The following is a 10,847-nucleotide window of genomic DNA, read 5'->3' on the forward strand; positions in this document are numbered from 1 at the left end:
ACCACTCCTACTCCTACTCCAAACTCCGCACCTGTCCTGGCAATCGGGAAAGGTAGAGGGAAGAAGAGGAAGAACCCTTCGAATGGTACCAAGGGTAAGACCCTTGATGACTCCTCTTCAAGCGGAACCAAGAAAGGTTTCGTCACTCCTTCTGCTGACCCAAAAGAGGCTGAATGCTTCTATTGCCATGAAAAGGCACACTGGAAGCGGAACTGCCCGAAGTACCAGAAAGATTTGAAGGATGGGAAAGTGAAACCCAACCATGCAGGTATTTACACTATATTATCTAATAACTCACCTTATTGTAACTCTTGGGTCCTTGATACCGGTTGTGGTATTCGTATTTGTTCTGATTTGCAGGGACTAAGAAGAAGTGAGAAAGTGGAGCATGGAAAGATAAACTTGATCATGGGGAATAGGAAAGTTTCACCTGTCACCAAGATTGGAGTTTATACTTTGTTGCTAAGTAGTGGGTTTACTTTAGATTTGAATAAATGTTGTTATTCGCCTGAAATGGCAAGAAATGTTATTTCCTTTCATGCTTTGTACAAACAAGGTTTTACCTTTTCTTTTGATAATGAAGTTGGTGGAATAAATGCTTTCTTTAATAATGTGTTTTATTTTAAAGCATTACCTTGTGATGGTGTGTATGAAGCTGTGTCTGTTGTAGATAATTTAGGAAATAATGTGTTGTGTATTGATTCTACTAATGATAATAACTTGGATAAAGCATCATTATGGAATTGTCGTCTTGGACATGTAAGCAAGAAACGCATAGGCCAACTCCAAAAGGATAGAGTCTTGGAGTCATTTGACCTTAAGTCAGATGATAGTTGTGAATCATGCTTACTTGGAAAAATGACAAAGTCACCCTTCATAGGTTCTTGTGCAAGGGGTGAAGGTTTGTTGGATCTAGTGCACACAGATGTGTGTGGACCCTTCAAAACTGCCACAAGGGATGCTAATCGTTATTATGTGACTTTTACAGACGATTATAATAGATATGGATATGTCTACTTAATCAAGCATAAGTCAGAGACTTTCGATAGGTTTAAAGAGTTTAAACAGGAAGTAGAGAATCAATTGGGCAGGAACATTAAGATGCTTCGATACGATCGTGGTGGTGAGTATCTTAGTACACAGTTCCTCGACTATCTTAGGGAATGTGGGGTTGTCTCACAATTGACACCTCCCAGGACACCACAGTCGAATGGTGTAGCTGAGAGGCGTAATCGAACCTTGTTGGACATGGTTTGTTCCATGATGAGTCGAGCTTCGCTATCAATTTCATTCTGGGGGTATGCCTTAGAGACTGCTGCCCATATCCTTAATCTGGTCCGTACAAAGAAGGTTGCCAAAACACTTCACGAGATGTGGACTGGAAAAGTTCCTAGTCTAGCCCACATCAAGATTTGGGGTTGCGAAGCTTTCGTGAGACGCGAGACTCACGACAAGCTCGAACCTCGAAGTGAGAGGTGTATTTTCATCGGCTACCCACACAAATCCTTTGGTTACCTCTTCTATAGACCTAGTGAGAATGTGGTATTTGTAGCAAAGAGGGGTGTCTTTCGAGAGAGAGAGTTCATAAGCCAAGGAAACAGTGGGAGGCAAATTGACCTTGAAGAACTTCAAGAGTCAAGTGGTGAAGGAACCTCAAACCCTAGCAGTCAACTTGAGGAGGAAACTCCTGTTGATCCAATTGACAAGTCTGTACCTCTGAGGCGTTCCACAAGGGTTAGGATTGCACCTGAGCATTACTATGGTTTCCATATTACTGCGGAAGGTGAGACACTTATCAGTGATGAGACACTGGTAAGTCTGGATGAACCTAACAGCTATGCGGAAGCCATGGCGGGCCCCGAGTCTGCTAAATGGAAAGAGGCAATGGACAGCGAGATACAGTCCATGTATAAGTTTGGAACTTGGTTGACAATGTACCAGGTCGTAAGACAGTTGGGTGCAAATGGATATTCAAGAAGAAGACCGACATGGATGGTAATATACACACTTATAAGGAACGACTGGTTGCAAAGGGCTTTTGTCAAACTACATGAGTTGATTATGATGAGACCTTTTCACCAGTAGCCAAGATTAAGTCTATTAGGGTGTTGTTAGCCATTGCTGCATTTCATGACTATGAAATATGGCAAATGGATGTCAAAACCGCTTTCCTCAATGGAAAGTTGGTTGAGGATGTTTACATGAATCATCCAGAGGGTTTTGTCAGCACAGAGTACCCTACTAAAGTGTGTAAGCTTGAGAAATTCATTTATGGATTAAAGCAAGCACCTCGCAGATGGAATCTTTTCTTTGATGAGAAAGTCAAAGAGTTTGGCTTTTCAAGGAGTGAAGATGAATCTTGTGTATATGTCAAGGCTAGTGGGAGTATAGTTAGCTTTTTGGTATTGTATGTGGATGACATACTACTCATAGGAAATGACATCCCAACCTTGCAGGAAGTGAAGTCCTGGCTTGGGAACTGTTTCGCTATGAAGGACCTAGGAGAAGCTGCCTATATTCTAGGGATAAGGATTCTGAGAGACCGGAGTAAAAGACTAATTGGACTTAGTCAGAGTACCTACTTGGATAAGGTCCTAAAGAGGTTCAGCATGCAAGATTCCAAGAAAGGAGAGTTACCCATCCAGAGTAACGCTAGATTGAGTAAGACTCAAAGCCCGAGTACCGAGGTTGAGATAGCAGAAATGAGTCGAGTACCTTATGCTTCTGCAGTAGGCTCGATCATGTATGCTATGACTTGCACTCGTCCTGATGTAGCTTTTGCTTTGAGCATGGTTAACAGGTATCAGGGGAACCCTGGTAAGGCTCACTGGATGGAGGTAAAGAACATTCTCAAGTACCTGCGGGGGACTTAGGACTGGGTCCTTACCCTTGTTGGGAGTGATGAATTGAGAGTTGTAGGGTATAGTGATGCTAGTTTCCAGAGTGATAGGGATAATTTCCGTTCTCAGTCGGGCTGGGTCTTTAGCTTAAACGGAGGAGCAATTTTTTGGAAAAGTTCCAAGCAGGAGACAGTGGCCGATTCAACTTGCGAATCATAGTATATAGCGGCAAGCGAGGCAGCAAAGGAGGCGATATGGCTAAAGAACTTCATTAGAGACCTTGGAGTTGTACTAGCCATAAAGGAGCTCATAGAGATTTTCTGTTATAGTGAAAGTGTTGTTGCCTTAGCAAAGGAACCAAGGGATCATGGGAGATCCAGACACATTGACAGAAAATATCATTTCATCAGACATCGGATAGAAGAAGGACTCCTCGTGGCAAAGAGGGTATCATCGGATGAGAACCCGACAGATCCCCTTATGAAGGGACTGGGTAGGGTTAAGCATCTCCAACATGCAAGGAGCATAGGGCCGAAGGATGATATTAGTTTTAGTAGTTAGGAAAATTTTTGAAATTTGTAAAGTGTAATTGACATTTGATGATGAATAAAAGGTCTGTTTTATTTATGAGTAAAGTGTTGCTATCTTGTGTCAATCGTTTACTATTATTTCGTTTGCATGTTTTGACTTCCAGAATATTTATGTTGTGTTTTACATATTATTCAAATCACCCACAGTCGATCATATGTTGGAAGTAGATATGAATTAGGACTGTCATGAGTTGGTTGTAGAGGTCTAAGATGTTGGACATGGCCTCAACACTCATGAGTGCTCATAAGTTCTGAGTATTGGATTCAACCCACGCTCGCTGGTATCACTTCATAGAATTTATCTCGAGTGATAGCGAGACGGTAATATCATATATGTCTTCAAACCTAGAGATATGACTTGTTGTCTATGAGTTGGTCATACATTGATCGTGCAAAAATGCATTGGTAACTCGATGTTATAAAACGTGTGTTTGTGTGTGATTTAACAAGTAGTAGAACAAGCATATGAGTCGAAGTTTATCTGTTCCTTCTTGGATTTGAAGCGATATCTAGGCCCTCGATGATTTTGTTTGACCTATGTACCGGGCTCGGTCAGAACTAAGTTGATGTGTTCAATTAATTTCTATGTCAAACAAATTGGAAATCGAGAAACAAACTGTTGGACAAAAGTAAGACATTGTTCTATGTATTTGTTCGGCTGATATCTAGAACAGAGGATTATATGATCACTTATCTGAAATGGCGTATCATCATCTTCTCCGTTCCGAGAGACCTTGAAAAGAGCTACGATTGCTGATCGGTTCCTGAAGTCATACTTGTAGTTATAGTTATTAGACGTATCCAAGTGGGAGACTGTTGGATAAGGTGTCTAAGTCCATAACTATTTCTGGTATGTACTTGACCCGACCCGGCATGGTCCATTTGGGTTGCATGGCATCATGCATTTGGATAGACTAAATGAGAGAAATAACACTTGTGGTTTATTAATATATTATAAGTTCTAATATATTAATAGTATTATTTAATTAGTATTGATCAAGAATTAATTTGGTATTAATTCAGTGATCAAAAGATGACTAATTAAATATACGGGTTGATTATGTAATCATCCATAACTTGTATAGTGGGCTAAAAGGCTCCATGTATTATCAAGTTGGGTTAATCCCATTGGATGCTCCATGGACGCTCCATGGGAGTTACAAACCCATGGGTCATGGAAATGAAGAGTCATGTCACATTAGGGTTTACATGGTGTAACCCTAGATGTGACACACTATATAAGGAACATGATACTCACCAAAATTGGCTACACTAGTGAGACAAGAGGCCAAGTCGAATTTTCAAGTGTTATACATTCTCTAAAGTTATTCCAAATCATTTGGTGTTGTGTGAAACATTTGAGGCATCACACTTGGGGTGCTAGGCTCTCAAGGTTTTCAGGGAATCATAACAACTACAAGGTATGTAATTCTATCCATATTTTATGATTAAAGTTCCCATGTATGCTAGATAGGATTATGAACCTTGGAAAAATAATTATTTGCATGTATCTTAGTAAACATAGATCCAAGGTTTCTAGGGTTGCATGTACACCATAGGAGTGTTAGAATGTTCAAAACCCCTTCAGTGGTATCAGAGCCTAGGCTTGTTTATTTGATACTTGATGCAAACTTGTTTTTCAAAACCAAGAATATGCCCAGACTGCAAAACTCGACGAGTTTTGGCCAAAAACTCGCCGAGTTCATGAGTTAATACATGAACTCGACGAGTTTGTCATACAGTTTGCAGATTCTCGACTTTTGCTGCTGGAAATGGACTAGAACATTACCCTAAACTGTTTTGGTGTCTTAAAACTTGTTTTCGATGGTGTAATGGTTGTGCTAATCCATTTTCAATGGCAATTATCAAAATTTCAAGTTTTATATGGTTGATTTATGATACTTGAAATTGTTGATATGAATGTTCATGTTCTTATGAGTTTAGAAGATCATAGGAATTGTTTGTAACTTGCTTGTTAGTTTAATTCTTGATCATTATGTGTTTTAATGGGATCCATAATTTGTCCTCAAGTTATGGATTACCAAATGTTTTTCTTTTAAAGTCCATTATTAAACACATAGGTTACATAAAATGAAAAGTCACTCATTTTAATGAAGCATTTAACTCATAAGTTATGAATTGAAAGGTTTTGTATAGTTATGGGCTTAGACACATAATCCAACAGTCTCCTACTTGGATAAGTCTAATAGCTATAATTGCAAGCACGACTTCAAAATCCGATTAGCAATCGTAGCTCCCAAAATCCATTGTCGAACTCTGGTACGTCCATTAGATAAGTGATCATATAATCCTCTGTTCTTCAAGATATCATGCGGACAAATACATGGAACATTGTCATACTTATTATCCGACAGTTTGTTTTCCCGATTTTTGATTTGTTTGACATAGAACTTAATTGAACACATCAATTGAGTCCTGACCGGGCCCGACACATAAGTCAAAAAAATCATTGAGGGGCCCAAGATATCGCTTTTAGTGCTCTTAGGATAAAAGGAACAGATAAACTTCGACCTATATGCTTGTACTAATTACTTATTAAGTCATACAACAACACGTTTTATAACATTGAGTTACTGATGCGGTTTCGCACTATCAATGTACAACCAACTCGTAATCAACAACTCATATAACTAGGTTTGAAGACTATATGATATTATCATCTCACAATCACTCGTGATAAATTCCATGAAGTGATTCACATGAGCGTGGGGTTAGTCCAATACTCAAATCTTATTTCAAGAGCACTCATGAATGTTCTTGCAAACTTTTGCTATGTCTAACACCTTAGACAATCTTACAAACCCATTCATGACAATCTAGTCTCATAACCTACTTCCAAATTATGATCGACTGTGGATAGTTTGAATAATATTATTATCCTGGAAGTCAAAACATGCAAAAAATGAAACAATAGTAAACAATCGACACAAGATAGTAACTTTATTTATAAATAAAACTCCTTTTATTCAATCATCAAATGTCAACTACATTTTAGCTATTACAAGTTTCTAAACACTATCTAATCATTAAAACTAATATCGTCCTTCAGCCCAATACTCCTAGCATGTTGTAAGAGCTTAACCCTAGTCAGTCTCTTTGTAAGGGGATCTGTTGGGTTCTCCTCTGACGATACCCTCTTTACTACGAGGAGTCCTTCTTCTACTTGATGTATTATGAAGTGATATTTTCTATCGATGTGCCTGGATCTGCAATGATCCCTTGGTTCCTTGGCTAAGGCTACCGCACTCTCGCTGTCACGGAAAATCTCCATAGGCTCCTTTACAGGTGGTACAACTCCAAGGTCTCCAATGAAGTTCTTTAGCCATATCGCCTCCTTCGACGCTTCACTTGCTGCTATGTACTCTGATTCGCTCGTTGAATCAACTACAGTCTCCTGTTTGGAACTTTTCCAAGTTACTGTTCCTCCATATCAGGTAAATGCTCAACCCGACTGAGAGCAGAAATTATCTATGTTGGTCTGAAAGCTGGCGTCACTATACCCTGTGACTCTCAAGTCATCACTCCCACCGAGGGTAAGGACCCAGTCCTTAGTCATTCGCAGGTACTTAAGAATGTTCTTAACTGCCATCCAGTGAGCTTTACTAGGATTCCTTTGATATCGACTAACCATGCTAAAAGCAAAGGCTACATCAGGGCGAGTACATGTCATAGCATACATGATCGAGCCAACTGCAGAAGCATATGATATTTGACTCATTTATGCTATCTCAGCATCGATACTCGGGTTCTGAGTCTTACTCAGTTTGCTATTGCTCTGGATAGGCAATTCTCCTTTCTTTGAATTCTCCATGCTGAAACGTTTCAACACCTTGTCCAAGTAGGTACTTTGACTAAGTCCTATTAGTCTTTTACTCCTATTTCTCAATATCCTTATCCCTAGAATGTAAGCAGCTTCCCCAAGGTCCTTCAAAGCAAAACACTTCCCAAGCCAGGACTTAACCTCCTGCAAGGTTGGGATATCGTTTCCTATGAGCAGTATGTCATCCACATACAATACAAGAAAGCTAACTATACTCCCACTAGCTTTGACATATACATAGGACACATCCTCGCTTCTCGAAAATCCAAACTCTTTGACTTTCTCATTGAAACAAAGATTCCATCTGCGAGATGCTTGGTTTAATCCATAAATGGATTTCTCAAGCTTAGACACTCTATTAGGGTATTCTGCATCTACAAAACCCTCAGGTTGATTCATGTAAACATCTTCAGCCAACTTCCCATTAAGGAAAGCGGTTTTAACATCCATTTGCCATATTTCCAAATCATGAAATGCAGCTACGGCTAGCATAACCCTTATAGATTTAATCTTCGCTACTGGAGAGAAGGTCTCGTCATAGTCAACTCCAGGAGTTTGAGTAAAGCCCTTCGCAACCAATCGCGCCTTATAAGTGTGTACTTTCCCATCCATGTCGGTCTTCTTCATGAAGATCCATTTGCACCCGACCGTCTGACGACCTGGTACATTGTCAACCAAGTTCCAAACTTGATTGCCATATATGGACTGAATATCGCTGTCGATCGCCTCTTTCCATTTTGCAGACTCGGGGCCTGCCATGGCTTCCTTCTAGTGGTTAGGTTCATCCAAATTTACCAGTGTACTATCACTGATAAATGTATCACCTTCCGTAGTAATATGGAAACCATAAAACTCAGGTGCCATTCTAACTCTACTGGAACGTCTCAGAGGTAAGGACTCGTCAACTGGTTCAACTGGAGTTTCCTCCTCGCGTTGAGCGCTAGTGTTTGAAGTTCCTTCATCACTTAACTCTTGAAGCTCTTCAAGGTCAATTTTCCTCCCACTATCCTCTTGACATATGAGTTCTCTTTCGCGGAAAACCCCTCACCTCGCAACGAAGATAACATTGTCATTCATTCTATAGAAGAGATATCCAAAGGACTTCTGTGGGTAGCCGATGAAAATACATTGCTCACTACGAGGTTCGAGTTTATCGTGAGTCTCTCGTCTTAAGAAAGCCTTGCAACCCCAAACCTTGATATGTGCTAACGAGGGAACCTTCCCTGTCCACATTTCCTGAGGTGTTTTGGCAACCTTTTTTGTTGGGATTAGATTAAGGATATGGGCGGCAGTCTCTAAGGCATACCCCCAAAATGAGATTAGTAACGAAGCTCGACTCATCATGGAACGAACCATGTCCTACAAGGTTCGATTGTGCCTCTCAACCACACCATTAAGCTGTGGTGTCCTAGGTGGAGTTAATTGTGAAATAATTCCACATTCCTTAAGATAGTCGTGGAACTCGGTACTAAGATACTCACCACCTCGATCGGATCGGAGCATCTTAATCTTCCTGCCCAATTGATTCTCCACTTCTTTTTTAAACTCTTTGAACTTTTCAAAGGTTTCTGACTTATGCTTGATTAAGTAGATATAGCGATATTTGCTGTAATCATCAATAAAAGCCACATAGAAGAGGTTAGCATCCCTTGTGGCGGATCTGAAGGGTCCACACACATCGGTGTGTATGAGATCCAACAAACCCTCACCCCTTGCACACGAACCAGTGAAGGGTGACTTGGTCATCTTTCCAAGAAAACAAGATTCACATGTGTCATTCGACTTTAAGTCAAACGACTGCAACACTCCATCCTTTTGGAGTCAGGCTATGCACTTCTTGTTGACATGTCCAAGAGGATAATGCCATAAGCATGCTTTATCAAAACCATTGGACGAATCGATATGCAACAGATTATTTCCTAAGTTATCTACAACCATCACAGCTTCATATATACCATTACAAGGCAATGCTTCAAAAATAAAATTTTCCATTATAATAAGCATTAATACTACCAATCTCATTATTAAATGAAAAAGTAAAACCTTGTTCATACAAACCATGAAAGGAAATAATATTTCTCGCCATATCAGACGAGTAGCAATAATTATTCAATTCTAAATTTAACCCACTACTAAGCAATAAAGAATAAACTCCAATCTTGGTGACAGACGACACTTTCCTATTCCCCATGATCAAGTTCATCTTCCCGTGCTCCACATCCCTACTTTTTAGACCCTGCAAATCAGAACAAATGTGAAAACCACATCCTGTATCAAGGACCCAAGAATTAGCATGTGACGAGTTATTAGACGGAATAGTGTAAATACATGCGAAGGTGGGCTTGATCCTCCCATCCTTTATGTCGTGCAAGTATTTGGGGCAGCTTCGTTTCTAGTGCCCTTTTTCATGACAATGGAAGCAATCTGCTTCCTTTGGATTTGAAGAGGGTTTAGCAGAACCAACGTTGGTCCCATTAGAAGAGGATCCATCATGGGATTTTCCCTTGTGGCTCTTAGAAGCATCCTTCCTCTTCTTTCCCTTCCCATGTCCAATTGACAAGATAGGGGCAGTAGCAGTATGAGTAGGTACAACAGACTTCCCTTTCAAACTACTTTCAGCAGTTCTCAGAAGGCCTTGAAGCTTTCTTAGAGTGACCTCCTCCATGTTCATATGATAAGTCATACGTAACTGATCATAACAAGAAGGCAAAGAGTGTAGGATAATGTCAATGGCCAACTCTTCATCGAAGTTGACATTCAACTTCAGCAAGCGGTCCACAAACCTTTGCATCTTTTGCAAGTTGGTCGTGATGGACTCTCTATCCTTCATTTTCGTTGTGATCATGGAGGCAATGATTTCATACCTTTCCTGTCGAGTACTTTGATGGTACCTTTCCATCAAGTCTTGGTGCATCTCATAGGGCCAAAAGTCCTCATAAGACTTTTGAAGCTCAGCAGTCATGGTAGCAATCATAATACCCGACATCTTTGTCGTGTCCCTCTCATGAGCCTTATATTCAGCAATCTGTTCAGGAGTGTTTTCATCAATCTCTTTTAGCTCTTTATCAAGGACAGATTCTTTGTCCTCGTAGCGAATAGCCATGCGAATGTTTCGAATCCAATCATTGAAGTTCGATCCATTAAAGATGACCCTCCCACATAAGTTCATGAGGGAGAAAGAGCCGGAAGAGTTTGGGTTTGAAGCAGTGTTTGAAGTAGACATCTGAAAAAGAAAGACAAAGTTTAGATTAGATAAGAATCCTTAATATAACATCCAAATGAAATATTAAGGCTAGGACCCAACACAATATTTTATAATATGGAAGAGGGATGCCGTAATCCAATTGCAAAGTATTTGAAGGTAGGTAAATGACGATTAACCAATTTCCACCATGAAAACGAAATTGATGATTAGGTTTCAAATGAATTGAAATTCCTAGATTCTTTTGAGATTTGTTGAACTTTTCAATGGCATGTTTAAATCTCGATTATGCCCTTCAAGTTTGTGACTGGGATACCAAGGATCACAAACAAGGTGCGAATAACCATGCAAATGTGCTTGGTACTCTTATTGTT

Source organism: Lactuca virosa, chromosome 7 (assembly GCF_052849685.1).
Source record: "Lactuca virosa cultivar CGN04683 chromosome 7, Lactuca_virosa_CGN04683_v6, whole genome shotgun sequence".
Classification (NCBI taxonomy): domain Eukaryota; kingdom Viridiplantae; phylum Streptophyta; class Magnoliopsida; order Asterales; family Asteraceae; genus Lactuca; species Lactuca virosa.